This window comes from Pipra filicauda, unplaced genomic scaffold (genome assembly GCF_003945595.2).
Source record: "Pipra filicauda isolate LSUMZ 115617 unplaced genomic scaffold, ASM394559v2 scaffold140_size2443280_pilon, whole genome shotgun sequence".
Taxonomy (NCBI): domain Eukaryota; kingdom Metazoa; phylum Chordata; class Aves; order Passeriformes; family Pipridae; genus Pipra; species Pipra filicauda.
The window spans coordinates 1,491,168-1,514,102 of record NW_024103885.1 but is presented as its reverse complement, the minus strand read 5'-3'; the positions used below and the strand labels follow the sequence as shown (position 1 = coordinate 1,514,102).

The following is a 22,935-nucleotide window of genomic DNA, read 5'->3' as shown; positions in this document are numbered from 1 at the left end:
CGGGGGGAGTTTGCCGGGGAAGAGGGACAGCCCTACGAGCTCCGGGTTGGCTACTGGGAGCGGCTGCTGTGGTGAGGGTCGGGCGTTAGCAGGGCTGTGGGGGAGGCAGGGATACAGGGATAGAGCCGCCGGGGCGGGGAGGGGGGTCTCCAGCGGCGAACGGGGGTGTGTAGCTGCCGTGGTCCCGAAGGCATCGCCCGGCGGGTACCAGCACTCGTCTCGGGCCGCTTAGGCTGGCCCCCTTCCCTTCTGTGTTAGTCTTTTAATGGAGGACACGATAAAAGTTACAAGGTTAAAGAAAAGCTATTTGTCCTTAGGGTTTATGCATTATCCCCTCTGTTCCCAGCCCTCGCAGGTCGGGCTCGGATGCGCTCGCTGCCGCGGACCTGTCAGAGCCTGGCTGGGCAGCGAGGCTTGGGCTTTCCGCGAGTGTGGAACGGCAAGTCGAGCTCTTCTGGTGAAGTGCCTCATCTGTTCCGCCTAAAGTAGTCACAGTGGGGAAATGTTTAGGCTTTTCAGGTGTATGTCAGCCTCTAATGAAAGCTTGAAGCCTATTGCATAAGTGCTATGTATTTATAGTTGTTACAATGCTTTTTTTTAAAGTTAAAAGGCTGTCGTAAATCCAGACGTTTCAGATAAATATAGCAGTACCTTTAAATTAATTTATGGTCTTTTGAAAGGAACAAAGCTATATTTGTGTTCCATCTATGACAGGCTGTAAGATGATGCTGAATGTTGTTAAGAGAGCTATGGCAAAGATGCCATGACTGGAAATAACCAGACACATCTGGATTTACATCCAGGTGTTTTGTCTGAATTCAACCACTCCAAGCTACATCCTTTGCCTTTACAGTGTCTTTCAAGTTCCTAAAGTAAAAGATAAAAGATGTCATGGTAATTGAAATATGAGGAGACCGTGAGTATATTTTAAACACTGACAGGAGAGATAGTCTCTTAGAGTAATTAATTAAGAAATGGAGTGAGTTAAGAAATTACACTCTAAGTATCGAAAAGATGTTTATAGTATGAACTTGAATGGTGATGGGATGATGTAAGATGCTTTGAATTATTATAAATGGTTTTAATGGGTTATGGATTCTGGTGTGGACATGCAAGTGAGAGTTGACCCCTCAAAAAGTATCAGGGAGATAGCCAGAGAAATTGGACAGAAGTAAAACCTGAACTGTTAAAGAGAGCAATAGTTTATTTTGCATTTCAGATTAGATTACCTATGGAAGTAGAGTAGAAAAATAAAACAGGACAAAGTTCAAGGGCTTGTGGGACTGGAATTAGGATAGTCAGGTTGTCCTCTGCAGGAAAAATTTAAAACAATAGAAATGAAAACCTGTTTCCACCATTGCTACTTCCGATGATTCCTATAAAAGTTCATATGTTAGCATTTACACTGATGATTCAAGCAGTTATGAGTATAATGAACAAAATCAGCTATTTTTCTCAATTTCTAGTGAGCAAAATACTCATGGCTTTGCCAACCTTGAGGTTTTGGAGCGGGAGAGATGAGGTTTTTCCCATCTTTCTCTTCAAAACTGAAACAGTGAAAGAAGGGATTTGGAGTAGGATGGATGAATAGATGGGAACCTGACATTTTTCACAGCTCTAACCAGTCGTAGAGATGTCAGGAATCTGGGAGATTATTTAGGGAGAAATCTGACTATATATTCACCTTGTCCTTGTTCTCTAGACATTAATTTTTATCCCTGTTGGAAATGGTACTGATCCTAGTAGGACCTTGGTATTAACCAGTGCTGACATTCTTATATCTTTAAGTAACAGTTGATTCTTCAAGCTTTGGTTTTGGTTTATTATTTTACCTTTGGCATATTTAACTGAAGAAAAAAGCCACCTCAGTTTTCACATCTTTCACTGTGTTACCATCAAATGTGATGGTTATGTAAGAGAGGAAAAAAAGATATGCAACTTTTTACTAGATTAGATAACACACAGCTCCACCACCACTGCATTAAAAATAGTGCACACAAAAATCTCCCCTCTCCTCCTTGCAGGGTCAGATGAGTGGTACTTTAAAGCAACAAAACCTTGCGACTGTGCAGTTCACATGGGCCATTCTAAGAAAGATGTCAGGGACTGTCCTTTCTCTTTATGCTGTAGAGCAGTACGGTGCTGCTGCTTATGGAAGTCTTGGTTGTCCTCATTCGGAAAGTTACCTACAAAGTACTGTGCCTTCAGTGAGGCAGATGTACATTCCTTTCTTACCCTTTTTAAGCTATTGACTGGATGTTTTCCCAAGCAATTCCTTGTGTGAGCAGTGTGTGCAACCCAGTTAAACATGAGATGACAATAAATTAGTGATTCAAGTTGTGTGTGACTCTGCTTTAGGTAAATTATATGCAATGATTCTGATTTAAGATCTTCAGAAATCAACAGCAGTATAAACAAAATGAAGGAAACCCAACCCAGGCTAAGGGAATAAGCAGTGGACCTAGAAATTAATACCTGCATACTGAAAATCTGGAGCAGAGCCCCATTTTTACAGTGCCTCAACATATATCCCAAGAAACAGAACTGGTAAAGGGTCTGGAACATCAGTCTTATGAGGAGCAGCTGAGGGTAGTAGAGTTCATCCCAGAGGCTGGTCTTTCCAAAAAGAAAAGAAATTTAAACAAACAAAACTTATTTAAGAGTTTCTTTTTCTTTTGGCAAAGGCAAGAATTTTAGCATTTTTATGACATTTTTTAAATGCTGTGACTTCTGCTGCACAAACCCATAACTGTCTAAATAAACCACTAAATAGTCAAGTGCTTGTTGAGATTTTCCTTCAGCATGAAATGTGAATTCTGCTTCTTAGCATAATAATATGGCAGTTGCCAGTGGATGAGGAAAAGGATGTGGATCCAGTCTGCCTAGACTTTAGTAAAGCATTTTATACCATTTCCCACCATTCTCCTGGAGAAACTGGCTGCTCATGGCTTGAACTGGTGCACTGTTTGCTGGGTTAAAAACAGGCTGGATGGCCAGGCCCAGAGAGTGGTGGTAAATGAAGTTACATCCAGCTGGCAGCCAGTCACTAGCAGTATTCTCCAGAGCTCAGTGCTGGGACAAGTTTGGTTTCATATCTCGATCAACGCTCTGGGGGTTGGGGTTGGTCTCTTCTCTCAAGAAACAAGCAATAGGACAAGTGCAAATAGCCTCAAATGGCCCAAAAGGAGGTGTAGAATTGGCTTAAAGGAAAACTTTCTTCACTGAAAGGGTAGCCAAGCATTGGAACAGGCTGCCCAGGGCAGTGGGGGAGTCACCATCTCTGGAGGGATTTAAAAGACATGTAGATGTGGCACTTAGGGACATGGTTTAGTGGTGGCTTTGGCAGTGCTGGGCAGCTGGACTTGATCTCAAGGGTCTTTTCCAACCTAAATGGTTTTATGGTTTTGTGTTCCCTCTGCTCAGGTCCCCACCACTTTGACAAGAGAGACTTAACACAGAAAGAGATGTCAGGGCATGCATCTACCTGCTGCTCCCTCTTTTTGCCTCCGGAAGGCTTCAGCAAGAAGGCACATTGGTTCTGCATATGCCAAATGACAGAAGTATGTCAACCATATCAGTCCCGGCACATATTCAGCAAGGCTAAGGAAAGCTTGAGGACATGCTTTGAGACCCAGACACCTCGTGCAGTACAGGCTGTGTTTCTGGGAGGCATGATCCGCAGTAGAGTGCTCCAGTGTGCTGTGCAGTGGGCTCTTCTGAACTGGGGGGAAACCTCAGGGGAGTGTTGAGACAGGTGCCCCAGAATGGCCTCCCCAGTCCTCTCACTTGCATTGCAGTGGGCAAGTTGTTCATCAGAGGCAGGAGCTGCAGGATCTTTCCCACTTGTGCCAGGGACAGAGTTGGCATTTGGTTTGATTGTCAGAGTTTGGAGGGCTAAGTCCTGCCCCAGCAGATGGAATCCAAGAGGAGAAGAGGGAAGAGGAGTTTTGTCTCTTCCCAGGGGCAGGTAGCTCTCCTTTTCAAGGCAACTGGGAGTCAGATCACCTGGCCCAGAAAACTTTGCACCTCTCCAGATAAGTCAGAGACCTGCATCTACAGCCCTGTTTTCGTTTCAGTTATAGTTTTGGGGGGCGTCTGCCTGCTTTGTCAAGAGAGCCCTGGGAACTTACTCCTGCTGGGTGACTTTGTGCTTAAGGTGATGGTGCCCAGAACCTGCTGAGCAGGGCAGATGGGAATGAAGGCTGGGGCTTGCCAGCAAGGTAATGTGGTTTTGGTGGGATCAGAAATTGTGTGGCCAGCAGGACCAGGGAAGTGATTGTCCCCCTGTACTCAGCACTGGTGAGGCTGCATCTCGAATACTCTGTCCAGTTCCACACAGAAGGAATTGAGGTGCTGGAGTGTGCCCAGAGAAGAGCTACAGAACTGGGGAAGGAATGTAAGTCCTACAAGGAGCAGCTGAGGGTGCTAGAGTTGTTCAGTCTGGAGAAAAGGGGGCTCAGGGTAGAGCTTCTCTCTCTCTCCAACTACCTGAAAGGAGGTTGTGGTTAGGTGGGAGTTGGCCTCTTCTCCCAGGCAACCAGTGACAGGACAAGGTGAAATGGCCTCAAGTTGCAATGGAGGAAATTCAGGTTGGATACCAGGAAGAATTTCTTCACTGAAAGGGTGGTTAAGCATTGGAACAGTGTCTTGGTTTGAGACAGTTTGGGAGGGTGCAGACTTTGAACAGAAGTCTCCTCCCTCTGATTCAATACCCCTGGTTTCTCCAATATAGACAGAGACCCAATAGGCCCAGATGTAAGTGAAAAAATAACTCTTTACCAAGAAGAATGTTAGTAACGATATTGATAAAACTGGGTTAAACCAACCGGTGAGGAGAAAATTCCCAAGCTCTGGCCACTGAACCAAATCGAGATGGCACCTGGCCTCCCCCACACGGAGAAAACACACCTGGCCACTGGACAGAGACAAGATGGCTGCCCTTCCATGTGGTTTGCCTCTCTCACGCCCAGAAAACCTGACAGGAATGGTTGGAGAGTCAGTGCTGGCAGGAAACAGCAGATACCAGGACTTTGATACCGGCAGACACTTGTGTGGTGCTGACTGAGGCTGCAGTGCTGGTACAGGCAGTGGGAGCAGGGCTGCAGAGCCCCCAGGGGACTGGAAGAACCCGCAAGACACCTGTTAGATCCAGAGATGAGATTTGGTTGTCACAATTTCCATGTTTGTTGGTCAAAGTGGTGGTCGCAGTCCAGGTCTGTTGAGGTGGTGTGGTGGAAGTCCCGGGTAGTCATTAAAGTCCTGTGTGGTGAGGGAAGAAAACCAAGTGTTGAGTGAAATCCAAGTGTGGTCTTTTATTGGGATTAGGCTAGGTGGGAGCAATGCCAAGTACCTCCCTTGGCGCAGGGATTTCTGCACTGGATGATGTCATACTGGATCAGGGGACATTTCAGGAGTCTTTGACACCTTCTAAGATGGTACAGCTGCCTGTTACATCAACAGAAGTGAATCCATTATGGCCCATCAGCAGAGATGAGTATCTTTAGGCCATGTGTGTGAATTGTCCCTATGCTTCCCTGGAGAGAAGTTACCACAGCTGAGTCATTTGTGTAAAGACAAAGAAACACTACCCCAGCTAGAAGGATTTGCCTCTCTCCTTAACTTGTTCAACACCCAGCTTGTAGCCTGAGGTGGCAGGTGGTCAAATGTTTGAGTCATTAATCACTAGCAGTTCAGTCTCTTTAAAGAAGGCAAAACACCAAAAAGCAAAAAAAGGCATTTTTGGAGAAAAGAGAAAAGAGAAAAGGTAGATACCAGAATTTTCGTGTAACCCAGGACAAACGGGCTACCCAGGGAAGTGGTGGAATGACCATCCCTGGAGGTATTTAAAAGATATGTGGACATGGCACGAATGTTATGGTTTACTGGGCATGGTGGTTTTAAGTCAGAAGTTGGACTTTATCTTGCAGGTCTTTTGCAACCTTTATGATTCTATGAATAAATACAAGGGTAAGATATTTTCTAATTGCTCCAGGGATGCATACTGCTAGTGGTAAAGGGAAAGCTTAAGTCCCCATTTCTCCTTTCTACTCCACTGCATTACTCCTGGCCTTTACTCCTTATCATATCTGGAGGGCTTACTAAATTATCTAAGCTTTGAAACATGTCTTAAATGGAATTTCTCCCTTTAAACTTACAGAAATAGTTCTCTTTATGGATCTCAGAGAACTTCAAGGATGTGGGGATGTAAAATGGGGGGATATCTGAGCGCTAGGGATATCCAGGACAACTCCTGCCTCATTTCTGGGCAGACATCTGCAAAAATAGGAGCCTCCTTCCCCAGCTCTACTATGGCACTCAAAGAAACCTTTGGGTACTGCAAGAATGGCAATACACCAGTTGAGCACATGTTGTGGTCTTGAGAGTCATTTGAGCTGCGCAGGAGACATAGCTGAGTGGTGTCAAAACTGCTCTTTTCTGTTTCTCCTCCCATTTGTATAGCAGATACTGGTCCCCAGCCCTTCTTCCCAGTTAGCAGAATGCTAATTTGCCTGTGGTACTGGGAAGTCTCAGCTCATCTCCAAAAACAGCTGTTTTCAGTCTTAACATACCAATGTTATGGACTGACTTTTTTTTCCTCCATCCAGGAACTACTTATTTTGAGATTTATCTTAATGAGATTTCTCTCACTTTGATGATTATGATCACAATACTTTGTTTTAAAAACACAAAGGACAAAGAGGGACCTCTGGGGTTAAAGGTAAAATGTATGAAGGGTGTGAAAGTTTGGAACAGATTTTGTTCAAAGATACAAGAAAATCTCAGCTAGGGGAGGTTTCCAAATGTGACAGAATTGACAGCTGTGACCATCAGATTTTGAAAAATCTGTGACACTGACTATAGGTCAGCAATCACAGTATTGCTTACAAGAAGGAAGAATATGGAATTCACCAAGTACAGACCAATTAAGCCGATCTCAATAGTATGTTAGGGATGTAGAACACATTTTCAAGTGAAAAATTAACGAAAGACATGAAGCTAAATGGATTATAGGATAAAATAAAACATGAATTTACCGAACGTAGACTAAGCTAACCTAACTCAGTCTGCATTTGTTCTTGTAACAGAAGTTATATTCTGCAGACAGGCAGTGCTCAGGCTTTTGTCTCTTTGGACTTAAGTAAAGTATTTAATACAATGAGCCACATGGAAATTTTTTAACGAAACAGTTAAGATGGAGTTGCTAAAAAGTTGTCAGATCTGAAAGATGCTATTAAGAGGCATATGGAAATGGATCATGCGATAGGAAGAGCTTCTTGTGTCTGGAAGCACACTTCATATGCATTTTTTGAGGATCAGCCATGGTACTAATTTTAGTTGATATTTTCATCAGTGACCCTTGCACAAAAGGTAGGAAATTTATCATTTGGTTTGGCAACAAGTAAGAAAGTGCTGTCAATAAACTGAAGAGAAAAATGTCAGGAAGAAACAGACCTGCTCAATTACTGGGATAATAGAAATGAAAAAAGTGTAGTTGTGCAAGTGCCAAAGCATGTACATCTATTGAGAAAAATTTTTGCTGAATCCTGAGAGTTTATTAATGGGAAATGATAGAAGATGAGAAAGAGCTATAAAAAAAGCTGATACAATACTACATTTTTTTTTTTATTGTTGAGATAAGGAATTATTAATTTTGCTATACATGACTGGTGAACTGTCAGTAAGCACACAACACGCGATTCTGGTCAGGTTATTTGTAAACAAACTGTAACAGAAGCAAAAAAATTATAATCGAGAACACAAGATTTACTGTACAACAAGAATTGGAGAAATGCTTGCTTGCTGCCCCACTGTCTTACCAAAATGAGGATGGAGAGGGAACATGATTGCTCTTTGTAAGTGATCTATAAGGACAGATAAGAAGTGAAACACGAGAAAAAAGTTAATGACCAGAAGAAATTTAGACTAAAGATTAAGAAAATGCTTCTGAGAATCTGAAGTGAGATTAAGAGATGGTTTCTGAGAAGCAGTGGGAGGATTTGCAACTGTGAAACAGTGCTTGTTAATGCCAGGACAGGGATTACCTGACACGCTAGGCTGTTGCGGCAGGGGGCTGGATTCAGTCTGAAGTGCAGAAGAAATCAGTAGGAAACAAGTTAGTAAAGAGAAAAACAGTGGACAAACTGCTATCTAAACTTTTCAAATATTCAGTCCACCACTTAGTTGTTATTACACAGTGAAGGTTTCAGCAAGGTAATAAAGGAACTATTGCAAGGTCTCCCAGGCCCTGAGAAAAAGTACAAACTCACTTTGAGAAGAAGACTTTAGGAGAAGTGTGAGGGAAGGAGAGGGAATCTCTCTCATTGAAAGACAACGGGAATAAGGCATCTACCTAACCCCGTGCCCACGTTAGGATACCTGACACACCAGCAGGATTGACAGGGAAGGCAGCTGTTGTCAGTGCAGCAAAATATCCATACTAATTTCGTGTATAGTAGAGATGCATGTTAGCCACTACTTATGTGGTTGCAAAAATGGGATAGGGAGAGAAAGCAGCAAAATCCAAATTTAGCCACCTTGAGCCTTCTGTGCTAGCATTCAACAGAGGAAGTGCTTACAGCTACTGCCCCGTCCTCTGAAAGCAATGCCAGCATCTCTGCAAGAGGGGTTGCTCAGAGTCCTGTGCATGGGGCTAGGGACTTCCCCAAGATTATGACTATTTAAACCACTATTTTTTTACTTTTCACTGCTAAATGGCATTCTCAGTCCTTTAGCTGAATTGAGCATGTTTTACTTTAAGTGGATGCAGTGAAGCACAGAACAGGCCATGCTTAAACCTTTCGTGATGGCTTTAAATGGGAAAGACTGGTTGAGTTTAAGTTGAATCCTCTCATGGGACATCAGCTTATTACTACTCATAAAATTTTTGCTAAATGCCATTTTATTGTTTTTTTTTTTTTAAAAATCCATACACAAGAAAACAGCAAAACACCAAAATAAACAGTCCCATGAAAATAGCTATGTGAAGTGCTTCTCTGACACATTTAACATCACTGTAATAATAATTTTTGTAATTGTTTCAGAATGAAAATGAACATAACCTGCAAATGGTTTATGGGTATTCATGCCTTCCATGTGTTAACTGCTAGAGAATGGCCTCGGATTTCTTCACAATATAAATTTTTACTTATTTAGCACGCTAGTTGGTGACTCTGAGGTAGCACATGTGAAATGAATTTGCAGTTTCTATTACAGCTAGTTGAAATTTTCCAGCACAACACTTTTTCAAATTAAAAAAAAAAAAAAAGTTAGCCCTACCCATTGATCAGGAAGGCAATACTTTGTAGGATAGTATTTGTTCAGATAATGTGACAAAACATGAATAGGTTTTTATGAGAAGTGTTTTGCAAATAGCCAGGAAGATAGCATGGGTGATTTCTGTGTGTTCCAGAATAGCTCCACCATGGGAGTAGTCCCCACACGACTCTCATTTGGTAAAACCCCTTTTGTGGAACAAGAAACTGAGTTTGAGAAATCCGTCTCTTGTCAAAGGTCACCTCCTGGCTCCATAGCAATAGCCTAGCTTCCTGCCATTTTTCTGTAGCTGGAGTCGCAAAACTTCCAAATTCCTATTAAATCAGCAGCCAAAACCAGCTCTGGCTTCCAACCCTCCTTACATAAATCATGATATGCAAAATTAACAATGATATATATGCATTATTAGAGAAAATCAAGTTTTTCTTGAAAACCTACAGTAATCTCCAACTTTTAAAAACAGATCTAGTTAGAAAAACCTTTTTTGTTTTTCATCTGTGAATATCTATGAATAAAAATATTTTGCCTCAGCTTTATCATATTTATATTGTCCTAAAATAGCTAAAAATCATTAAAATTCATGTTTGATGTTTGAGTCACTTCAGCCTTGCCTAAGAAATAATACTCAGAACCAACTTGGTTTTGTTTTGTTTCAGTTTGTTCTCTGTTGCTTAGTAGACTTTTAGGGCTTTAGTGAGATAGTTCCAGCTGACAGATTTTTAAATGGAAAAATGCCCAACATCACTGCAGTAAAACAAACACTAATCCTTGTTTGTGCAACACAGTGTTGGGCAGAAGTTGGCTTTGAGTAATTTCTTTTAGGTATGAAAGGCCACAAAGCTGCATTTGTAGCTTGGTCTCAAAAGTTAGTTCAAGTGAGCTGAACAAAGATAGACTGCTACCACTGTATCATTTCTGTACAACACTGCAGTATGGATTTTCCAAGGGATCCTAATTCCCTTTGGGAAAATTGGAGTGATGGTTTCTCAGTACTTTTGGAGAAAGGCCCATAGTAAGTTATTTAATTACACTTAGTAATTATGTATGCATTAGTGAGTATAAGGAAAAATGACCATACATAGGATAAACAGTTAACTACATGATAAAAAAATAAAGATCTTATTAAAATAAAAAGGGAGGCAAAACATAATAGGATCTAAAGTACTTAAGGAGGTAAAGACAGAGAGAGAGTTTATTGGCTTGATCCTATAAAGGACTTAAATAGCTAAAGTAGGATTTAGGAAGAATTCAGGTGCCTAAGTTAAAAAATGTGATGACAGCTCACACAGCTGCTGCCTAACACAGAAGTGCCTTGAATCACAAGGCTCTCACTTAGTTCTAATTGTATCTTTAGAGTGTCTTGGATTTTACTTGTGTGCACATTCAGTGTGCAGCAGCTAGAGCAGTTTAGCACCTATTTCCCATTCAGCCTCAGTCCTCAGCTGAAATGTCCAAGGACACTCTTTTGTCAGTGTTCTCAGGCCACAATAGGCACTCTCATATTCAGAGATTCTCAGTTTGCTGTAGCTGTTTGCTTTTAACATGAAGGATGGGGAGATTGAATAACCTTTTATTTAACAACCTATCTGTTAGATTACTGATATGAGAGTTAGAAGATTCAGTTTGTTTCTGTCTAACAGTGTTCAAACTCGTCACCTTCCTCTAAGTAGTGTATCTTAAAGAGTGACTGCAGGAGTTTAAATAGTCTTGGGAGCGTGAATTAGAGATGAGGATCTGTCACTCCTTGCTAAATGCCCAGTTCCTTGGGCTAATTCTCACACATCATTTCTATTCCTACAAAGGACAGAATTCTTTGCTTCACAGTGGCGCAGCTTTAGCAGAATCGTGTTTTTTTCCAATAACCCTGTCTCTTGCTGGGTAGACTCACTTTTCTGCCATATGTTGATTTGAATCTTTTTTGTTTAATGGGGATACACAGCAACAATAGTTTGCTGTATGGGAGGCGTTTGTTTTCTCACTTCCTTCTGTTATCCTGGCTGTGATTTAACAGAATACCACAAGCTCTGATGCTTTCTTCTTTCTTTTTTTTTTTTTTTTTTAACAGAATGGTAATTGGATTCTACAGTTAAGAGGACTCTAGACTGTGAATTTTAAGCACATGGTGTTGTCTGTGTTATGATCTGAATTAAGTTTCTACGGAGTGGCAATAATGCTGCTGCCTTCCTGGGGTTTGGTAAGTCTGTCAATTATACTTTGAAATTGTGGAAATACACTGACTATCCTGGAAACACCAATGAGTGAAGTCACTCATTTCCCTTTATTCATGTTCATTGTATTTTTCTTTTTCCCATATGTGATGATATGTGGTTGTGCATTCCAAAATATAGCTGAATGTTTCTACATGTGCAGGGCATCAAACTTAAAAATGTGATAAGAAGGTTTTGTTTTAATTTTTTCGAGTTTAAAAAAGTAATTTAGCTCCAGATATAAGTCATATTAGCCTGTCTTTTTTAAGAAGAGAAACTTTGGACTGATTGGACTCTTTCCTTCAGCCAATGTTGCCTGGTGAGAGAGTTGCATGTAATATCCAGATTTATAAAATAGCTAAATATTCGGTGGAATATGTGCTCCTATTAATATTAATTGAAGTTATTCAAATAGCATTGCACTTATGATGTGAAGTACTAAATTTAAAGAGGTAAAGTGCAGGAGCTATTGGTGCAGGACTGTAACTGAATAACGAACAAAAACCAGAATAATAGTGAAGGAAGTACTAAAAGGTCTTCAATTAAAGAAGATTTTTTTTAATAAAAATTCCTCACTAAGAAAGTGTGCAAAAAGCAAATAAGTCAGCTTATCTGGATGTTTTTCTTCAGCTGAAAGTTGCTGGCTAACAGTTATGTTACATATACTACCTTTTTTTTTCTGTGTGTTAATGTAGTAACATTAAAGAAAAAGTACAAACTGATTGTTTTAAAAATAATGTATAGCAAAAGAAAAGGTAATAATTGAGGTGTGTGTTCTGTGTTCTAATTTGATATTTAAAGAACAATTTATGTTGGTATCTGTTTACATATTCTCTAATATTTTCTAATATATTCCCTGAGAGAATATATATGCTCTCTAATATATCCCTTCCTATCAAGCTGGATGTTTGCATCTATTTATGATCATCCTCTGAGATAAATTATATTGAAATATATTTGGTTTTGAATATAGTTTGCCAAATAGAAGCAGTCTCTTTTAATTTATAATAATTATTCTTCTTTTTTCTTAAAGAGAAAGTAAAAAAAAGAGAAGAATTAAAGTCATTACATCATATTTGCATTAAAGGTATACCTGTGTTGTAAAACCAAATCTTAAACCAAGGGAGAAGGAATGAAAAAAGCTTATTATGCTAATATCTAGCCTCTTGGAAAAAACCTCTCATTTCTGGGTGGTCAATAATAAATGTAGAATTAAATTCAGACTTTCAGTCAGTTAAATACATTTTAAGGAATGCATATAGAAATCAGAAAATACTTGGCAGCCTACTTACAGTGGTAAGTGAAAGGGAAAACCCCTTATTTGTTACTACTGGACTGGACTTCAGGCTGGAATAGGGTGTCCTACTATGGACCATGATTGTCAAGTATCTTTGCCTACAACCAGATAGTGTACATCAGTGTTGTTAGTACTAGATAGATCACTGAGTTTCTAGATAATGATAAAATTGTTATCAGTCTTTTAAAATTCAAAAGGAGTTGTTAAAGTTACAAAACTCGAGTTTACTTATTTTTCTTAGACTAGGTCCTTGGAATCAGAGGAGCAACTACTTGTCGTAGATATTTCTTATCCATAGAGTTCCATAGAGTTTGCATGTATATCCACTTTTTCCTTATCTAATGGGTGTTTTCTTATCTAATGGCTGTCCTTTCTTCAGAGGTTTTAGAGCACTTGGCAAATATTTCATGTCAATGAGAATAGGCAATACATTATTTTTTTTCCCCAAAACTATGAATAGTACTCCTTACTAAATGTAGTGTTATGTGCACAACATCTGAGCTGGACAAAAAGTGATTACTTTAAATTTAGTCAAGGTGGCAGAAGACATCTAGTTAAATCACCAAATTGGCAATAACTTATTCTGACTATTCAGTATCCCCTTTCTACTTTGGCTTGTACCTATTTACTGTTACTTATGTCCTGTTTGCTGCTTGAGCATTAGTAGCATCACCCAGCAGCACACTGTGCACTATAGACTAGGATATCACAACCACATCTCTTCAGCCTTTTCTACATGCATGCTGCAGGAAATATACACCTTTATTTCACTTTTGCCAAAGACACCAGATGACCAGGGTTGAACTGGGAGACCATTAGTTTTTTTCAGTGGAACACAAGATCATACAGGAGAGAAATGAACACTCAAATTCTTCCTTTCAGCATGATTGTATAAAGAACATTGTGTTTCAGTCTTTCTCCCACCTATCTTTCTCCTTCACCATATTTATACAAGAGGATAATTGAGTACCTGGTCTTTGGCTGTTGTCCACAAATATTCTATGCAGGGACAAAAGAACACTTAATTTCTTTTTCGTTCCTGAAAAAGCAATACAAGTTGGAGTTTTTTTCCTCCAACATAGATTGGACGTAATTTGTCCATGCAGTGGTACAAAGTTTCAGTCATATTGAGTCTTGGCTGATCCCACTTTCTCACAGATGGCTCTGTGGTAAGTAGCCCATCCCAAATGGACTCCGTGTCTCTTACGTGTTCTGTCCTTGTCATACTATATATAAGCGTTACATTTTAGGGATCTTTTTTAATGATTTGTGTCCCTTAACTCCTGATTTTCCAGGAAGGGTTTCACAAGAGCTGAAAGACTGTGATAAGCCCATGCATATGAGAGTATTTTTAAACTCACGTATTTTATTATGTTCATATTTCTACCTCTAATAAAAAAATATGATATTTTAAGTGAACAGCTTATCCTGCTGTTTTTCAGGGATTTGCTGACATGCTGGATCTGTTTCACATTTGCATTTTGCTATGCTGTTATTGGTAGACCACCTGAGAGCCCCACCTTACACTCAGTTCATACTTACCCTTCACTGAAGAGCTGAAAACCCGACCAGCTGTTGCCATCGTTTTTCTTTGTGACACACCGCAGAGCCTTCATCTTACACAGTGCTTGGTTTGTGTCCTGGGGCTCTCAGCCGTGGAGATTTGATGTATTGCTCACTCTGTCAAGTTTCATGGCTCCTGTAATATTTCATCCTTCTGCTGGTACTGCTTTAACACCTTAATTCCTGGCCATAGATCTAAGCCAAAAGTTAACTATGTAGACTAGACGTAAATATTTATTATTAATTGTAGAAATAGAAGGTGCAACATGTTTTTCTTTATTCTTTTTAAACTTTTGGGTTTTTAAGAATTGGAATGGGCTACTCAGGGAGGTGGAGTCACCATCCCTGGGAGTATTCAAGAAACAACTGTATGTGGCACTTTGTGCTATGGTCTAGTTGACAAGGTGGTTATTAGTCAGGGGTTGGACTCTATGATCTCGGAGGTCTATCCTAACCTAAATGATACTGTTATTTATTAAAAAAACCCCAAACCCCTCAGGGGTTCTTTTTCTTGGTACCTGGATGACCTTAGTAAAAATGATTAGTGGAAAACTCTGGTGGTTACAGGACTAATGCCTGTGGGTAACAGTCTCTCAGAATTTTTGAGTTCTGCAACATCATTAACAAAATAGTTTGGTCAGTAATTGATTCCAAGCTTAAAAGCAGGTTATAATGATTGTAGGGCTGAGTCATGTCTTAGACATAGTAGCTAAGTAAACTGTTATGGTTAAATAAACAATAATACATCAGAATGAAAGGTTTCTGAATAAGCTATATGCTGATAGATTATAGCATAGCAGAGTCTGCCTGTCAAGAATGAGGACCAAAGAAGGCGTCAGCCTATAGTCTCATTTATCCAGATGTCTTTCTCATTTAGAAAGACTTACATTGTAAGAGAAATACCAGGTATTTGTAGAGGGGAGTTTTAGGTAGAATAAGTAATTATTAGGAAGGAGGAAGCAAAAGGGAAGGTAGGTAATGTACGTTTCCAAAGTCATCCTCTGATTGTAGTTACACTAGTGGGACTGAACTGTCTCTCTTCTCACTGAAATCACCTCTTTACAGATGGTGTAAAGATGGAAAGTCATGGATGTGGCTGCTTTCTACTCTCTGCTGTCACCTAAAGCAAAATATAGGTTGTGTTCAGATTGTACTATAGTTTAGATTTCCCTGTGTCCACAACTGTTTTGGGAGCGCAATGTTAACTGGAAGGAACCTCCGATCCTTCCTTTCCTGCCCTAAACAGAAGCATATGAATGATAATATGCACCAGTAAATCTGAAACAAGTCTTCAGTCTTGGTACTGCTTCATTTTGCAACGATGGTCTCCTTTCTGTAGCTCTCAATAGAAAGCATAATGCCTTTATCAATTCTTACTGCAAATAACAGCTTCTCCCCAGAATGACTATATTAAGAAATCTTGCTTTAAAATTATAATTTTAATGTGATTTATATAAGAAATAACAATACCTATAGAATGATTGATTGTTGCTTTTAAGTAAGGACTTGTACGATGTCATTGTCTTAGATATTTGAGTTACTTTATTTTTTTTTTTAATTTTGGTTTTTGGAATACTGGGTTTTACCTTAGATTCCACTATTGTTTCCACTGCTTACCTCATTCCTACAATTCTCATATGATTATCCTATTGAAATAAAATATATACATGAAAATATGTGTATTATACCTCAGAACAATGTATTTATAACCTTTTTAAAAACATTTGCATTAGCTTCTCTAAGGCTTAGTGTTTTCTGAAACAAAATTAAGAAGAGTTTTAAATGAAGAGAGTAATAACTGCCTTAAATTAAAAAAAAAAAATACTGCTTTTACCCCTGTTTGTACTTCTGTCTGTAAAAGTGGTACAGTGTGCTTTTCTGCCTTCCAAAAATGTCAGCGGATTATCTTCCCTGTGATTGGTGAGAAGTGTGCTGTGCAGGTCCTATTTTCAAAGACTTGCCCCTTTTTAGTTATTTGAGCTATTATAGGCTCTTCTTACAAGTAAACAGCTTGATTCATTGCTTCATAATTTTTATTGTCTGACAGAAGGGAAACAGAAACTGCTTGCACTTTTAGATAAGGGGAAGGACATGCAGGTGGTGGAATCACTGGTACCAAGTAGGAGCTGTTGGTTGCAGTGTGCTGGTTGAGTTTATCCTGCAGCCAAGGGCAAGGTGCTGCACAGTGGAAGTCTGAAGACCAAACTGGGTGTGCAGCACGGGGCTGGTGGACCTACTCTGCTTAACTGCTGTGTGGGTCACTGGCTTCTTGATGTACAGTGGTCTTCTGGTCATGGTCATTACTGCATATTAGAGGTTATAGAAAAGAAATTTTTGAACTGTTTATAGAGTGTGTGAACTTTCTCCAAAGCAATCAGTGTTAGTGTCATTATGATTATCTGTGCTTGTCTGTAGTCCTGCTTTAATCCATATTGCAAACTACTAGCACTGCCCTATCAAAATGTACATACTCCTTTGAGAAGACGCTGCTATTTCTCCTGCAGTGGGGATAGTCTTGTAGTTCCACTCCTTGGCTCTTGGAGTTAGGATCAGGCCCTACAAAAAAAGTCTGTGAAGATGCTCAAGACGAATTAAAAATTAATTGTGAAGCAAATTCATGATGCTTATTAAAAATTCCATTGTTTTCATGGAAGGTGTTAGGTAGTGCTGAATGAGATGAGGAAGTTCTTTTTCTAAGGCAGCATCCAATTTCTGTTTTTCTTTCATTCCAGATAGAAAAAAAGTTATTTTTTTTTAATTTTTGACCACTCAGTCAAGATACAGACAGACACGCAAACACACATCCCTAAAATTGGAATTATTCATATTTATTTAGAAACAGCTGATGTAATATGCTTTATTTAGTGTTTACTAAACTAGTTGGGAATAATGTTTCGTATGAGATGGAGAAAACAGAATATCATAGTTTGAAATTATGTTTAGTTTTCCCACTAGAAAATTGGCAGTTAACAACTGCATTTTTTGTGAAAAAAATCTTTTAAGCAAGAAACTGAAGTCAGCTCTATTTGCACAAAACTAATGGTCTTATGTTGTAAACAATTTTCTAATCACTCCTTGTCATACATAGTGCATCGCAGAAGCAACATGTTTGAATGCAAAAGAACTGCACTAAGTGAAGTTACAGACAAAAATAGAGATTGTTGCCAATTTTTCAAATAGTTATTTAGTATGGTAAGTTTGGCGGTGAAGCTTAAAAAACTGCATATGGTATCAAGGCGATTCAGTTTTCAGCAGAACAGTGTAGTTATTGAACACAGCAAAAAGAATAAACAATTTTTTAGTAACAGGGAGCAACAGAATAATTTTTTTACTGTTTTCACCCTATAAATGATCAATTAGGCAGGAATTTTACTAAATAACTGCAACTTTAATTTCTTTTGTTTGTCATCAGAGTTTGAATTTTGCAAGTACCATGGGACAGTTTCCATATTTGATCTGCATAATCCCCATGGAAGGCAGCTGAGTTCTGGGTCACCAAAGCTTCAACCGTATTAGAGACTGTGGGTGTTAGGCAAGAATATGGACTCTCTTATGCTCACACAGAGAAGTATTCCTGCAGCTGTAACTTGCTTTTAAGCGACTGACTTTTGTCCTTACGTACTCCATCTGTTGAGGAATACACTCAGTGCCGGTAGCTCCGTGAGCAGCTGCAGTGGGAGCTGCAGGTTGAGCTCTGGGTTGGGGGAGCCCAAGGTAAGAGGCCCTGAACTGCTGACCCTTTGCATAACAAAGAGCATGAGGACCTGTGGCCTAGCCAGGTGACCAGACTCTTGGAGGCACAGCAAGAGCTGCAGGCACAGCTGGAAGACCCCAGACTATATCACAGTTAGATTGGGAGGGTATAAAAGCCCAGGGTTTCTTTTGTTTGGACCCCTCCTTGGAGGCACCAGCTCGAGTTGTTATTCTGTTGTTGCACCATGATTAAAATATTTTAGGGATCCCCAGAGGCCTGAGATTCTGCTATGGGAAAACCTGGAGTCGAGCTGGTAAGGAAACTTGGTCTGACTCTGTGAATGTGGGGTGTGTAGCTGTGAAGACACCTCGATCCCAGCTCTGCTGTTGCACGTGTGACTGCCAGAGTGAATTCTGGATGGTGAGACAGGACAGCTTCCTTAACACATCCTTTGGTGGCTTCTAGTTGTGTTGTGTCAGAGCAGAATGGGACAAAGTGGCAATTAAGTCCCTATGCACTATTCTGTGCCTTTTGCTCTCATCTTACCTCAGCTGTTGTATCTGCACAAGTGCTAGGACACTGAAAGGCCTGGTGTAGCCATAAACTACCAGCTGGTTTTTCACTAGAGAAATTTCCACGGAAGTCTGCGTTTGGACACAGGCAAAGGAAGCACATGCCAGTGACTGCTGGGAGCAGTCGCTTTGTTCCATCTGTGCAAGAGCTGCAGCACCGTGTCCAGCCTGTAGTACCTTCCTCTTGCTGCTTTGCTGATGTTAAGGGAGGAAAGTGTTGGAAAGCACAGAATAGTAGTTGCACGAAAGTTTTCAGTAGCTCTTCCCAGCCACTGATTTCATGCTCTCCTCCTTTTCCTCCTACTTTATGGATCATGCTGCTACAAAAGTAAAACTTTTCTAAGAATTTTCTCTGACTTTCTAGGCACAGTTTATTTCATCACCCACCCTCCACCCCTTTTGTATGACAAACCCTTTCTGGTTTCTGGAACCTCAGATAGTGTAGAAGTGTTATGAGATAGATTTTTTTTAGGGAAAAACTGCTTGCAGGAGTAATAGTAGGAAGTGCTTATGTAGGAGTATGGTGGGAATTTAAATTTGCCTTGACAAACTAGTTATTGACAGTGAATTATGTTTTGAGTGATCTTTTGTACGGCTGAAGTGGAGTTATGCTGGCGGTTTTGCACCAGTGGAGATTTCCAAATATTCTGCCAATTTATGTACAAGTACAAGGTGACACCACTGAAAAGAAGTTACAGAACAAGAGGCAATGAGCACAAACTGAAATAAAAAATAAGAAAAATATTTTTTACTTTGAGGGTGGTCAAACTCTGGAACAGGTTGTCCAGACGGCTTGTTGAGTCTTCATCCTTGGAAATATTAAAAGCCTGAGCCAATATGGCCTGAACAACCTGCTGTAGGTAACTCTCCTCGATCAGAGAGTGGACCAAAGACCTCCAGCAGTCCCTTCTAGTCTAAACCAATCTGTTTTTCCATTGTTGTAAGAAAAGCATGCCATAATCCTTTTTGAAGTAGTAATTCCCTGGAGTATTGTTCCAACTTCCTGCAAATCATGGTTTATACACTTCTTGATACATTTTTTTTGTCACTTTAAGACATTTAATTATTAAAAAGGATGTAAGTGTAAATTACAAATGTGAAAAACAGACACCAGAATAATTTTTAATTAACAGCTCCAATTGTATAGTCACATAGTTGCAAAGTCTGAAGTTGAAATTTCCATTGACTTCTTGGGGCTAAGGATTTTATCTAACATAAAAATCAAATAAAGCAAAGTGAGTAGGTTAGTTATATTTTTAAACATTCTATAAACCCAAAATCTCTGATAATAAAAGTTCAAGTTACTTCTGCCTCCAAACATCAGGCAGCTGTCTTTGGTCTGCTCTTTGCACAGTGTCCTAATTGCAGTGCACCAACCATGTGCATTACTTCCTGGCATGAATGGTCGGGCTGCTTGGCAGAAGGGAAGAGCTGAGAAGCTTCATTATTCCGTAGAAAGGCTTTTAAATGTGTAAAAGCAGCCTGGGAGTGCACAGTTGAGGAATGGCCCTTGTATATGACAAGCCACACTTCGTACTTTGATGTATAAAGAAATCTCTTGATTTCTGATGTTTGAGAATGGAAAATATTATTCTCCTGTTTGATAAATGAAACTGTTTGTCTGCAAAGCAAGCATATAAGTAATAGAATAAACATATTTTCTCACTAAAGGGATAGTTTCAGGAAAAGAGGATTAAAATTCTTGGAAAATCAGCGAGGCAGCTACAAGTGTCAGGTGATTATATGGTCTTACATAAGTGCAGTGTTTGGTGTCTAGCCAAGTATTTCTAAAACTTATAGGGCAACTTCTGTTCACATTTAGGCAAGCATAAAGCTGAAAGCATTTCAAAAACTCAGAAGTGTTTGCTCCTACGTAGAGCTTTTTTTTGAAAAGAAAAAAAGGAGTCTGTATTAAGTTTTTTTACTACAGCAGTTCCGAAAGGGGATGATGTGGTTATAACAGGGTCTTTTGCAAGAATTTAATTTTATTCCTGCCTTTCTTGTAGATCTCCTGTGCTGTATGGGACAAGCCATTTTGTGGCTTGATTTCTGGCTTAACCACAGCAAATATGTTTTTGTATGTCTGATACTGAAACAATATAGTCTGTGCGGTGGTGGGCGTGGTTGGTAGGTACATTACCTATTTGTTATATGGCAGTGTATTAAAACAATTTTTTTATTGTTTTGGTTTCATGAAAAAAAAACCCTAGTTGGAACTAACTGGGAGAAAATCTTTTTAAGTGTGGGTTTTTAAAAAAAAATTTACTCCTATTTAGTCTAGTACTGCAGGTGGTGATAAACTGCTTCTGAAATGAACCTATCTTAAATAAGTAATTTGTTTGTATTGTTTGGCAGATGTTTTTAGACTGTAATAATCTTTCACAGTTTTGTTTTTTTTCCAAGATAGTATTCAGAATGCGAATTGTGCTCCATAATGTTATTTTTCTTGTACATCCACTCTTTTTTTATATCATGCTTAGTTTTTGAGTAGTTTATATCCTATCCCTTTTTCATTTCAGGTTTGATTTAGCTTTAAACTTGTTTAGAGACATAATACCATTGAATAATTCTTTTTGACTCTTGCAGATCTTCAAGTAGTTAGAATTAGAAAAGGAAGATCTTGCATTGGTAGAATATTGCTTGTAGTGCTGAAGATGATGGGCTAAATCTGGTGAGTACTAATTAGGTAGAATTTGTCAGTCTGTCAATCAGTCAGTCTTCCAGATTTTCCTGATCTCATACTGAACATACACCAAGCAAGAGAATAGATACAGTAAATTCAAGAAATGTCTTCAGAATGATCCTTCTTTCAAAAGAGATTTATGAGATTTATGAACTGATGTTCGAACAGAAGCATAAAATGTTTCCAGATGACAACAGGATTAAAGATGTCACAGACATCTCAGGAAAGGCAGTCAGAATAGACAAGAATGCATTTGGAAATGTGTTAGCTTTTACTGAAAGTGTGAATTTGGACATAAGAGAAGTCCTGGAATGCCTGCCAGGCTGTGTTCTCTATGCCCACAGGGCTTTTAGTACTGTAGTTGCCCACCAGGCAGCATCAGATGAATCATCATGAAAAGCAAACAAGACAACTTTACTTGAGAGAGAGAATATAGAATATGAACAATCCAACTGCCATCTGTATGTTTTTCTGATGAATGGCATTATCATCTCTTTTTGTGCCAAATGAGTAAACTGTTTTCACCACACAAATACTGTCTATTCCACACATATGACATGCTAACTACCAAGCACAAATTTCAGGGTGATGTTTGCAATGTGAGTTCACTCTGCTTGTTGGAATCCTATCCAACAAGTTCTGGTTAGAAAACTAATGCCAAAAGAAGTGTAGGTCTGCGGTGAATGTTAGGTCATCAAAACTCTACAGCTTTCCAGGAACTTGTAAATGCAACTGCATCCGTCATTCTCACATTATTAATTAAGTACGTGTTAGCAACCAGTTGACTCAGTTACAGAGAGATGTACAAGCTGAAAATGTATAACAAAAAAAAAAAAAAGGCAAATAGGAGGCTGTTGTGCAAGAGCGTGTCAGTGAAGAATTGGAAAAGAATAAAAAGAAGAATTAAGATGTTGAGGTATTCTCCAGTGTCTTGCAGGACCCTTACAGTACATCTAACCTGGTTTTAGTAAGAAAAATTACATTGTTGGTTTACAGTCTATTTAAGTAATACAAATATGTATTTGATACTTGTAGAAGGAACTCTTTTTAATCAATACCTAATCTTTATAAAACAAACATTTTTTCATAATAAAGTTATCATAGCTAAACTATACTTCAAATAAGGTTTCCATATTAGCAAAGCCTAGAGATCTGTATTCTCAAAAAGTATTCTTAAGCAACTCTTAAGATCTTAAGTTTTGGCTCATTGAGTAGTGATCCTTTGTGCAGTCTGTCTTACATATAATAAAGCCTACTCACAGATTTCCCAATACCTCTGTGCAAATCCACAATTTCTGGCAGCTCATGTTTATTCAATGATAATGTGCTTTTGCTGGAATAATATCAGTAATAGACCAACGGCTGTCTGAGCAAAGCTCTGTGGAAAGAGAAAAGTCATAGAAAAACTTCAACTTTTCATATTGATTAGAGGAAACTAATTTACAGCAACAGAATATAAATATAATCAGAGTTCACATTATAAGATGAATATATAAGGGAAACAGTGTGACATGTTTGACAGGTGTCCTTCCTGGTCATGGTGCTATTTGGTGTTTCTCACACAGCCCTATTTAGTACTAAATGATTTTATTGAATGGTGTTAGCACTGCTAAGTACAACATTGAAAAATACTGCCATTACAGAGC

The 22,935-nt window shown here is 39.2% G+C and overlaps 1 protein-coding gene across 5 annotated transcripts in view; it reads left to right on the top strand.

The window, feature by feature from the left end:
- Window positions 1-5: 5 nt before the first annotated feature.
- The window catches only part of TRMT9B (tRNA methyltransferase 9B (putative)), a 126,281-nt gene continuing 103,351 nt past the window's right edge, over window positions 6-22,935 (top strand). For 2 of the 5 annotated variants that reach the window (XM_027735963.2, XM_039378560.1), the window contains exons 1-3: window positions 6-71; window positions 11,339-11,467; window positions 21,193-21,277. The gene's annotated coding sequence lies outside the window, so the exon portion shown is untranslated. Of the gene's footprint in view, window positions 72-3,543; window positions 3,561-11,338; window positions 11,468-20,653; window positions 20,734-21,192; window positions 21,278-22,935 lie in introns of those variants that run through there. The other 3 variants (XM_039378557.1, XM_039378561.1, XM_039378558.1) reach the window with 3 other exon arrangements.